Raw genomic sequence first — 10,268 nt, forward strand, 5'->3', positions numbered from 1 at the left:
ACACTTGTCAAAGAGAACAGCGATGTGTTTCATGGGCACCGTCTAAACCTTGTGATGTAAGTCCTTTTCGTTATTATTATTTTCTTTACTGAAATAGGTACCACACGTTTACCATTCAGCTTTACTGTAATTAAAACTAGTCTTGTTTTCATGTCTATATTTTAGATCAGGTCATGCATTATGATTGGTCAATTAGTTGATGTCTTGTCACGTTTTGTGAAAAACGTGACACTTGAAACAAACAGCTCTCCTTCATTTGGTAGAAACTAAGAAACTGATATATTATCTGTACTACTGGAAATACTGCAAGTATCGTGAAGTAAAAGAACAAAACGAAAACAAAGCAGAGAACTGTCAGAGTGTTTATTCGCTCTTGTTAGCTGAGGTCATTTTACCGGAGGCGAAGGTTACACCAGCTATAAATTCATACTCCACTAGGGCGACCGCTGAGGCGATGCTTTTGGAATAGGATAATTGACTTCAAAGATGTTGCAAGGGGGGACAACTATTAAGGTTACCAGCTAGTGTATACGCAAAGGTGCAGACAAAACATTTTAATAGCTGTGTAATAACACGAAATGTTATATGACCATGGATATAGATGCTCGGATGCTCTTGTTTCAATAATGCATCTGTACAAAACCAGTACAGGATGATTAAGAATGCTGACAGCTTTAATTCACACGAACTGCATTCGAAAAATGCAAAAATGTTAAAAATCAGGTCAAAGTCGTATATAATCACTTAACATACACGTGTTAACTCACCAAGGCTAAATAGTGTTCATTTACCTGTACATACCTATGTAAAAGCTGTTGTTATTGTAGGGTTTAACGTCAATATTTCAGCATAAGATAGACCATACATTACGGCCAGTATCAATGGTCAGTGGAGGAAGAACCCGGGAAAACCTCGGATAGAACCATCGATCCGCAAGAAGCTACTGGGAAGGTTTCTCACATACCCACAAACCTGAGACTCGAACCCACGCAGACATGGGTGAGACGGCAATGATATGTAACGTTGAGCGCTATAGACCACTCGGCCACTCGGGCCACCAATAGAAAAGGGAACATGTATGTAGCTATTTTACATTACCAAACTGAGAGGGAGATTTCTGTTCAAAATTCACAATGAAAGCTTAAAGTATGACCAGACTAACTTTTATTCGCGACATGCATTTGTTACCTTCATAAGAAACCCCATGTATCTCAAAGAATACTGTAGTTAGTTTGACAGATATTGGTAGCGGTACCGAAGATGCGAGAAGCTTAGTTACATACCTGGCAAAACAAATCAGAAAAATGCCTGATTTTAACACATGTTTAGACATATATTATCATTAAATGTATTTTATCGCTTCCAGTTTAGTGCTAGATTATATGCAGACCAGTCCAGTCCCCTGTATGGAGGGTACCAAATAAATAACACTTTGACAGTCAAATCCAGGTATGGAAGGTATCCAATGGCATCTCGTTATTACATACCAATAAAGAGAATAATTGACATGAATGTGGACTTCATGAATATTTTCTGATTATGTATTCTTCTGTTTCAGATATAGTTTTCCTCAATATATTTATACTTGTTTAACAAAAGCAATAACAAGAAAATTTCTCATTTGATTAAACTCAATATTGTTTTAATTTGTCATTCTCAAAACATGGTTTATCTAAATATTGCTTGTATAAAAAAGCAATATATCGTACCAATGTAAAACGAGAACGAAGATTTATTTATATTTTTATTTATTTAAATTCACCTTTCTATCTCGAGGAATCCTTTTTGTCGTTATTGTGGGCAGCATTTACCTAGCTGGTACATGTAGAAAATAATACTTTTCCCTTATAATCGTCATATTTCAGGGAGTATTTTGGAGCGTATATCTGTTGAGCTAGTGTTTATTCATGCTCGCACCTTTCACAAACACAAATGGATAACGTACCTTTCTATTCCTACGTTATTCCCTTGGACACCTTCCTATTTCCAGGGTATTCCCTTCATATTCCAACACTGGTTTGTCCACAGAGGAGCCTATCAGTTGAGGCAGAAATAGACCACTTCCGAGTTTGCCCCTGTTCTTGTTGGATAAATGTTTCTTAATTGCTCGTTTCCTCCAAACCAGTTCAAACAGGATTCGGTATACCTTTAAGCGATGTGCAAGTAGGTATATAAATGACAAGCGTATACAAGCACATTAGGGATTGATCATTTACATTTTTCGAAGGATCATAAAATTTCGTTTCAACTAGGATATTTTGTTTGTTTTGTATACTTTGTTTTCTTAAATTTCAAATATGACCGGTAGAATTGTATTTTGTACAAATTAGAGCAAGTGTATACTTTTAAAGCTATGTGAGGGTAGATCTTTTTTTTTCTTCTTCAAAACACCCTATCCCCACCCTTCCCTATTCCATGCTGAATAGTCGGTCCCTACAATCCATCATGAAACACAACACTACACCCTGCTTAAACTTTTTCACAGGACACCTTCCTAATCAAATCGGTAATGATATTACAGTAGAGTGGTCCAGACATGTAACAATTTAACAGGAGGGACAAGAAGATTCCTTATCTCTCCGTACACCTAACCTTGCTTGATTGTCTTTTTCTCGTCTCCTAATGTGAACTTCTCAACAAATCTCGTTCAATTACACTTTTTGGCTGATTTCGAAGAACAATAAAAGTACGGACGGAAGCTGCCGTTAGCATCTGGATAGTCTTGTATTTAACCCATTTACTGTGGGGTAAGTCCAAAACAACCTCAATTATAAAATTCAGCACGGGAGAGAAACATATGATATCAAGCGAAGAAATTGATAAGTGTATCATCACGTGGTAAAATTGACATTGTAGCATGATTCAAGATAATTATTCAAACATTACACGTATTCAATAATTTACAGATGTTTCGTTACGTTCTAAATTTAATTAATATTTTTATTCCTTTTTCTTATAGTATTATTCTTGTGAATATGTTCGGAAACAAAATATGAATATAATATAAACAGTGTAAAAAAATAACAAATGCGTCAGGAGAGAGAGAGAGAGAGAGAGAGAGAGAGAGAGAGCTGTTAATAGATGTTTAATCCTGTGGTCCAGTTGCTGCATCTACAGTAATATGTGGAGATGAAAAGCACACATATTTAAGGATATTCCTTTTCTCCATATTTCCAGTTTCTTGCACAAGAAAAAAGCGTATAACACAATGCCTCCAAATTCACTATCATTAACAAAAAAGACGGTCCTGGCTTGCTCAATAAATTTTCTTGCCTTTGGGGGCTGGTAGTTTCTTTTCAACTTCTAATGTAATAGAGTGAACAACAGTACTTAATAAAAGTCCACCTTTAACATGTTTGAATATGACCTTAAGGTGTATATATTTATTAGAACGGACCCAATGGTTCCATACATTTTGGAATGTCCCCTAATGATAGACATGTTGTAGAAATGTTTGGTTTGATTTATGTGCTTTAGAAAATATCCGAAAATACGAATACTTTGGTAAAAGAGGGTTGTAGTCATCTTTTATGTTTGTCTGTCATGCACGATGAAAAGGAACTGCCTTAAATGTCATGTTATACGCATGCATAATGAATGTCTGCATGGACATACAAATGGACAAGCACTAAATATATGCCCCTACCATATATAGGGTATCGAGCAAATGATATAAGGACATGCATTTACGTTGCATGATTCTCATATTCAAAATCCTTATTCTTTAAAGTTTGAATTGCATTTAATGTGGTCTCGTAAAATCAATAAGATAGGTGGATTGCCACCCATCTTTCACAGCCACCTGTGTTTTCAAAATATTATGTATATACATGTACAAGTGAAAATTTTGAATTGAAAAGCCAGAACATTGGGTGCCTGTGCCATGTGCTTGTTTAGCCAAGGCAACCATCAAAGAGAGCTAATACCGTTTTGTGTTGGGTCAGTTACTCTGGTAGGTTTCTGGCAAATAAATATTCATTCACTGAAACAACAATGTGTAATCTTTCTCATCTGATTTAATGCCATTCAGAAATCAATTCATCGGTGTTGAATAATACGTAACAATCAACACGCAGAATCCTACCCAGGTCGGATGTTTCTGGAAATTTTCCGTTTCACAGAGAGATCTGGCAATCCAAAGATGAACTTTGAAGTTCCTTGCAAAATGCTACACGGGATTCTCTCCTGTCGATAATTATTTCTACTGCGACTAAGCGGCTGTTCGGTCTCTAAGGTTACATCACCACTGACAAACTTAATACAGGTTCTGTTTATATTCTAAGCAACAATCATGGTACTTTTTGTAACTGATAAATGACGTGGTGAACATGACATCAATTCATTCACACGTAAGAATACAACCTTTTATTTAACAGCAACAAAATGTTGTCGTGTTATATACAGTAATATATTAGACAACAATATACTGATTTTGACTTTATTTACGCAGATAAATCTGTATCGAAAAACCTTCCCTCTATCGAGAAACATGGCCTGCCAAGACCGTTTGTCTTTCCTCATAAATCATTAGGATATATGATCAATAAATCTATATCTTTGACTGTGGTCATTTATAATAGTCGTCTTACGTATATTAATATTTTGCTAAATTTGGAAAAGACTGCACATTATGTAAATGGTGTCAATCCGATAGATTGCACACGTTATGCAAACGCTTTCAAGACATTAAAGGATTTAATATAAAGAGTCTTAAGGTTGTGACTATTCTCATTCCTTATGCTAAAATCGTCAACAGCAAGACTAATTAATCTAACTGTATAATTTGTCGGTAGGTTCTTGCTCAAATGACAATATTAATGAATTATAATGACCGTTTTGTTGTACAACAATTTTTTATTTCTTGTTCGTTGTCCACGAGGAAAATCCAAAATGCATGATGGTTATAGCAATGTCAAAAACAACGACAGTTTAAGGTTTATAAAACACTTGGAATCAGATGAAAGATGCAGTGTTAAATATTATCTATTTCCTTTCTTCCCCATGAACACCACCAGTTCCATAGTTAACTAATGACCTTGTCGACCAGGCAGCCTATCATGAAGGGCAAACATGATAAATACTAGTACCAGTGTACTATATTTGTGCCTGTGGAAAGCTGGACTTATAGATGGGATAGCTTATAAAAAAGACTTCAAAATCCGGTGTCCACTGTATCGTGTATCGTGTCTATCCATCTATGCTTCCTTATGTAACGTACCCATCTAACCACGTATCTTATATATATATATATATATATATATATATATATATATATATATATATATATATATATATATAATCCAAAAGAGAGGCGGTGTATTTAAATTGTAAATGACCTAATAAAATGAAAATCAGTAATCAAAGTAGGTTTTGGGCAAGTTTATTTTGACAACCGCATTTTAAAAATGTTAATCGAAAATTTGGGATTTTAGCAGGTACCAGTAGCTTCTATACAAAAAATGATACACCTTTGGTTGGATCACCATCAGATACATATTCATATCGTGTTTTTTATATTTTTTCTTATCAACGCTTCAGTCACATTTATAAGGACAGCGAGAATACCTCAGGGGAATATTGTATTGTACTGTGAAGAAATACAACAAATTATGGTGAGACATTTTGGCTAGTGTTACCAGAATAAAATTCTGCCCTAAACGTAAGAGAAAAAGTGGTACACATGAAGACTTCAGGACTGGCTAATGTGTATGAGACATATGAAATATAGCTGCAAACAGGGACATATTTCATTGATCAATACATATACATTTTTGGTTTACAGTACAGGTAGCTCTTTTCCTTTCTAACTACATAACATTATTAGGTGATTGGTAAAGAAAGTACATGCATACTACCCTACTGATGTTCCTTCATTAGAATTTGGAATTTGCACCTGTGTTACCTTTAAACATTACTAAATTCAAACAAATTCACAGGCTCCACTAAGATTTTCATGTTGGAAATTTGCTTCATTAAATATAAATCGAATGAACTGCTACATTGGGGTCAGGCTCATTCTTGTATGTGTGTAGACTGTGTGGTGGAAATAATTCATTAGATTTGATGATAGTATAAATGCATTATCATCTCATTATTCAGTGCTAACAACAGGAGGTGACTGATGAAAGTCCCTGGGTATTTTCATGTTGACGCCTCCAAAAACCGTTTCGCTGCTTCATAAATGTCTGGGCAACAACATATTCTACTGAAAACTGTCATGCTTAGCATATACATTGCATTTTTGATTTAAACGCCAACATTCAAATTATTACATTCATGTCGCTTAACATCATCATTGCATATTACAAGGTTCAATAGTTCATATATTACGAAATCGCCCATCTTTGATGCCAGGGAATCTTTGAATCGTTGTGACATATAGTTCAGCAGTTACATAATGTATTAATACACTTTCACCTCTTCTGCTTGACGCCATAAAAACAAGCCTTGTCCCACTTTTAGATCATTTATCAAACATTTTGCTTAGTGTGTTTAGTTTTGCAAGTTCTACTGCAGTCCTATCATAGGAAGCTGTGGTCTTTTCAACGAATTTTATAACTAGTTTCTGCTGGTCATCCATTTCTTTATTTCACAATATCGATAATAGTGAGATATCAAAATATCGATAATAGTAAGATATCACAATATCGATAATAGTAAGATATCACAATATCGATAATAGTAAGATATCACAATATCAGTTATAGTAAGATAAAATTGGTACTTGTTCACAATTAAACAAAAACGTATTTGCCTACAATAAGTCTGTTTTTAAAGTTTTACAGTGCAGGGTGCAACAATGTTGTCATCGCGAAGCTAAAAACTAATCAAGATCAATATTAGCTATTTTAAGGGCGAAATCCAAGACTATCCAAATAATAACGTCAAATACTTTATCGTTCTTCAAAATCAGCCAGTGACGAAATTTCCCCAATATGCCATCCATTTAAATATGACTATTTAGATGTTTAAAATTGATTCATTCTTGATTACTCCTGGAGTAGGTCTTGCATTACTGGCTAGTTGGAAGATATCGAGTGGTGAAGAATCGAATATTCCCTTGTGTTACGTTATCATAGGTCCATCGACTGATACTCTTAATATTATTTGTAACAATCCATTGTGACCTTTCTTGCATTGCGAACTTAAAGACAAGGTAATTTTCATTACGAAATATTTCTTCAAATTTGCAATAAGTGCACAATTTGGGAGAATTTGTTATCTTTACGGATCATGTTTGATCATATTTATTGAAACTATTTTTAGTACGGTCCTTGCCACAATTTCATTCGGTTTTGAAAGTGTGCCTTCTATTGGTTAATCTCTAATTGTATTATGTGGTATTGTCCCGTATAAAGACCTATTAGTACTCCGGAGAGTATCGAGTCAGATCGTTATGTTTCAGTAATAAACAATCGAGCTCACAGTATCCCTCACCAGCGGCTGACTAGTAAGTGCAAGAATGAAGGTGATAAATGAAATATTTTACGTTTCGTTTCAAAGGATTAAGAACGGAATCATAAAAATATAGAGATCTAATGCTAAATATATTGTCACTCATGATGGAATGAACGATGTATTTTATTGAAAAGATGAAGAAACAAAATTCAAACAATACTTCAAATTTTGTTGGGATTTGTAAAATTGTTTGAAAGAACATAGAAACACATATGTAATGAAACTCACAACTGGTTTGTGTGTCCTTTTTCCTAAAAGAAAGATATAAATTCGTACCATCTTTTACTGTACTAATCTCAACGGAATAAAGTTTGATAAACCCTTTCCTCCAAAAATTGCTAAGTATTAAAAAGTCTTTCTACACCGTATGTATGTATGTATGCATGTATGACACGAATGTATGTACGTATGTAGTACGTATATATATATATATATATATATATATATATATATATATATATATGCATGCACGCACGCTCGCACCCACGCATGCACGTACGTATGTATATACATGCACGTATTTACCGCTCCAGTGGCCTAGTGGTTTGAGCGTCCGCCTCGGATGCGAAAGGTCGTGGGTTCGATTTCCGGCCGAGTCACATCAAAGACTTACAAAAATGGCACTGACAGCTGCCTCGCTTGACGCTCAGCATTAAAAGGTTAGTATTAGGACTGGTCGGCCAGGTGTCAGGATAACGTGACTGGGTGGGACATCATGCTACATGTCTGCGGCATGATGCCCCAGTGATAGACATCACTATAAACTGCCACACTACAGACATCGTAGCAATATGACTGAACAATTGTTAAAGCTAGGTAAAAAAAAATCCAAATCACACACACATACACGTATCTATGCATACGTATACGTATGGTTAGGTATGCGTACATATACATGTATATGTATAATATTATCAAAATTGTTCTTCACAATGTACTGTGTACGTGTTCTGCATCATAAGACAGCAATGCACGCTCCATTTATTTTCTCATACATCTGTTTGTACGCTAAAACGTTTAATAAGTACACTCTCTACACACTGCCGCTTAACATATGTAAGCATTACGTTGCTGTCTTAAGCTGCCTGCGTGTGTCCTGCGCGTTCAATATCAAATAAAAGTTATGTTTCTTGGAACCGTATCTTGCAAGCGTTTGAATACAGTAATAGACGTAAAACTTATTAGACGAGGAAATGATGCCTCGATGTTGTCACTTGTAGCTCTCAGGGAGCTGTAATTCCAGGTCTAGGGCGGGATCATATCAATATAACTTCTTGCTTATCGAAACTGTCATATAGACGCTGTCCTTATAGAACATGGAATGAAATTTTTCCACCTGTAAAATCGTAGCTTCAGCTTGTATCAATTATACCTATTATATGTATCAAAAGCTTGGTATTTATAGCAAGGTCAAACTGACATGTGAGGTTTAATAATTTTGTAGCTAGGGCTTTACTTGAAGCCAGTTTAATTAAAATTATGTTTAACTCATCGTTTTTAAGTATTTTTCTTAGTAATTTCGATTTGTTTTTGTGTCGAGAAACTAGTTAACACATTCTCATGGACACTGAGATGCAACTGTATTTATTCATGCATAATGACCTAAAATCATTCACATAACTTACTTTTATGATCCAATTTTAAAGGTCAGTGTCATTTTTTATGGTTGGAATGTAGTTCAGAAGCTGCATAAGTAAGGAAAATTCAGTAATTTAGGTCAAGTAAAAACCGTTTATGGTGTCAAATTAAATTATATTGTAACTGTTGATGAAAAGTTAGACCGCTCTTAAACTGGGGGAAAAAATAATATTATATCCATCTATCATTCTATTAAAATTTGCTCTTCCAGCTCATAACTTGTGGCAAATGGGGAGATTTCATGAAATTCTGCTCATGTTGTACATATGACTAGACAGTATCGCATGCCACGTACAGTTCCATCCTTCGACATGTTGTATATACCGTGATGACAGGATCGCATGCCATGTACAGTTCCATCCTCCGACATGTTGTATATATCGTGATTAAAGAATATCGCATGCCATTTACAGTTCATTCCTCCGACATGTTGTATGCATCGTGACTAGACAGGATCGCATGCCATGTACAGTTCCATCCTCTGATGTGTTGTATATATCTTGACTAGACAGTATCTCATACCATGTACAGTTCCACCCTCCGACACTAGGTTCAGCTTACTTCAAGGAAAATGTAAGATTTGGATACTGGTACGTATTTGGGGTGAATGTAAGATTTTGGATACTGGTACGTATTTGGGGTGAATGTTAGATTTTGGATACTGGTACGTATTTGGGGTGAATGTAAGATTTTGGATACTGGTACGTATTTGGGATGATTGTAAGCTTTGGATACTGGTACGTATTTGGGATGATTGTAAGCTTTGGATACTGGTACGTATTTGGGATGATTGTAAGGTTTGGATACTGGTACATTTTTGGGATGATTGTAAGCTTGGTTACAAAGTTTGGTTCCAGAGAATGCTTTACAAGGACATATTATGTGAACTAAGATATGAATTTGAGGAGTGTTTGAACTGCTAGAAGCTTCATAGAATGCGAGGCATGTCATGTACATTATAATACATTATTCACTTACCATCTGTCCAACTTGAATTTATCAAGTGGGGAAACTTTAGAATACTTTTATATTTTCTGTAATAGTTTTAACTATGGTGAACTGGAAAGTGCCATGAGACAAAAGTGTCCAACCTCTTATTTTGACAGAGGGGGATTAGTACAACTTGGCCTTTCTTTTAAACCTGAATGTTTCGTTCTTTTGCCTCCAGAGAA

At 35.2% G+C, this 10,268-nt stretch overlaps 1 protein-coding gene across 1 annotated transcript in view; it reads right to left on the reverse strand.

Moving 5' to 3' along the window:
* The window catches only part of LOC149789604 (carnosine synthase 1-like), a 39,049-nt gene extending 36,954 nt beyond the window's left edge, over positions 1-2,095 (reverse strand). The window contains exon 1 of the mRNA XM_089971621.1: positions 1,946-2,095. The gene's annotated coding sequence lies outside the window, so the exon portion shown is untranslated. The remainder of the gene's footprint in view (positions 1-1,945) is intronic.
* Between the last annotated feature and the right edge of the window lie 8,173 nt (positions 2,096-10,268).

Source organism: Sinohyriopsis cumingii, chromosome 10 (assembly GCF_028554795.1).
Source record: "Sinohyriopsis cumingii isolate HCF-2022 chromosome 10, ASM2855479v2, whole genome shotgun sequence".
In the NCBI taxonomy this organism is placed as follows: domain Eukaryota; kingdom Metazoa; phylum Mollusca; class Bivalvia; order Unionida; family Unionidae; genus Sinohyriopsis; species Sinohyriopsis cumingii.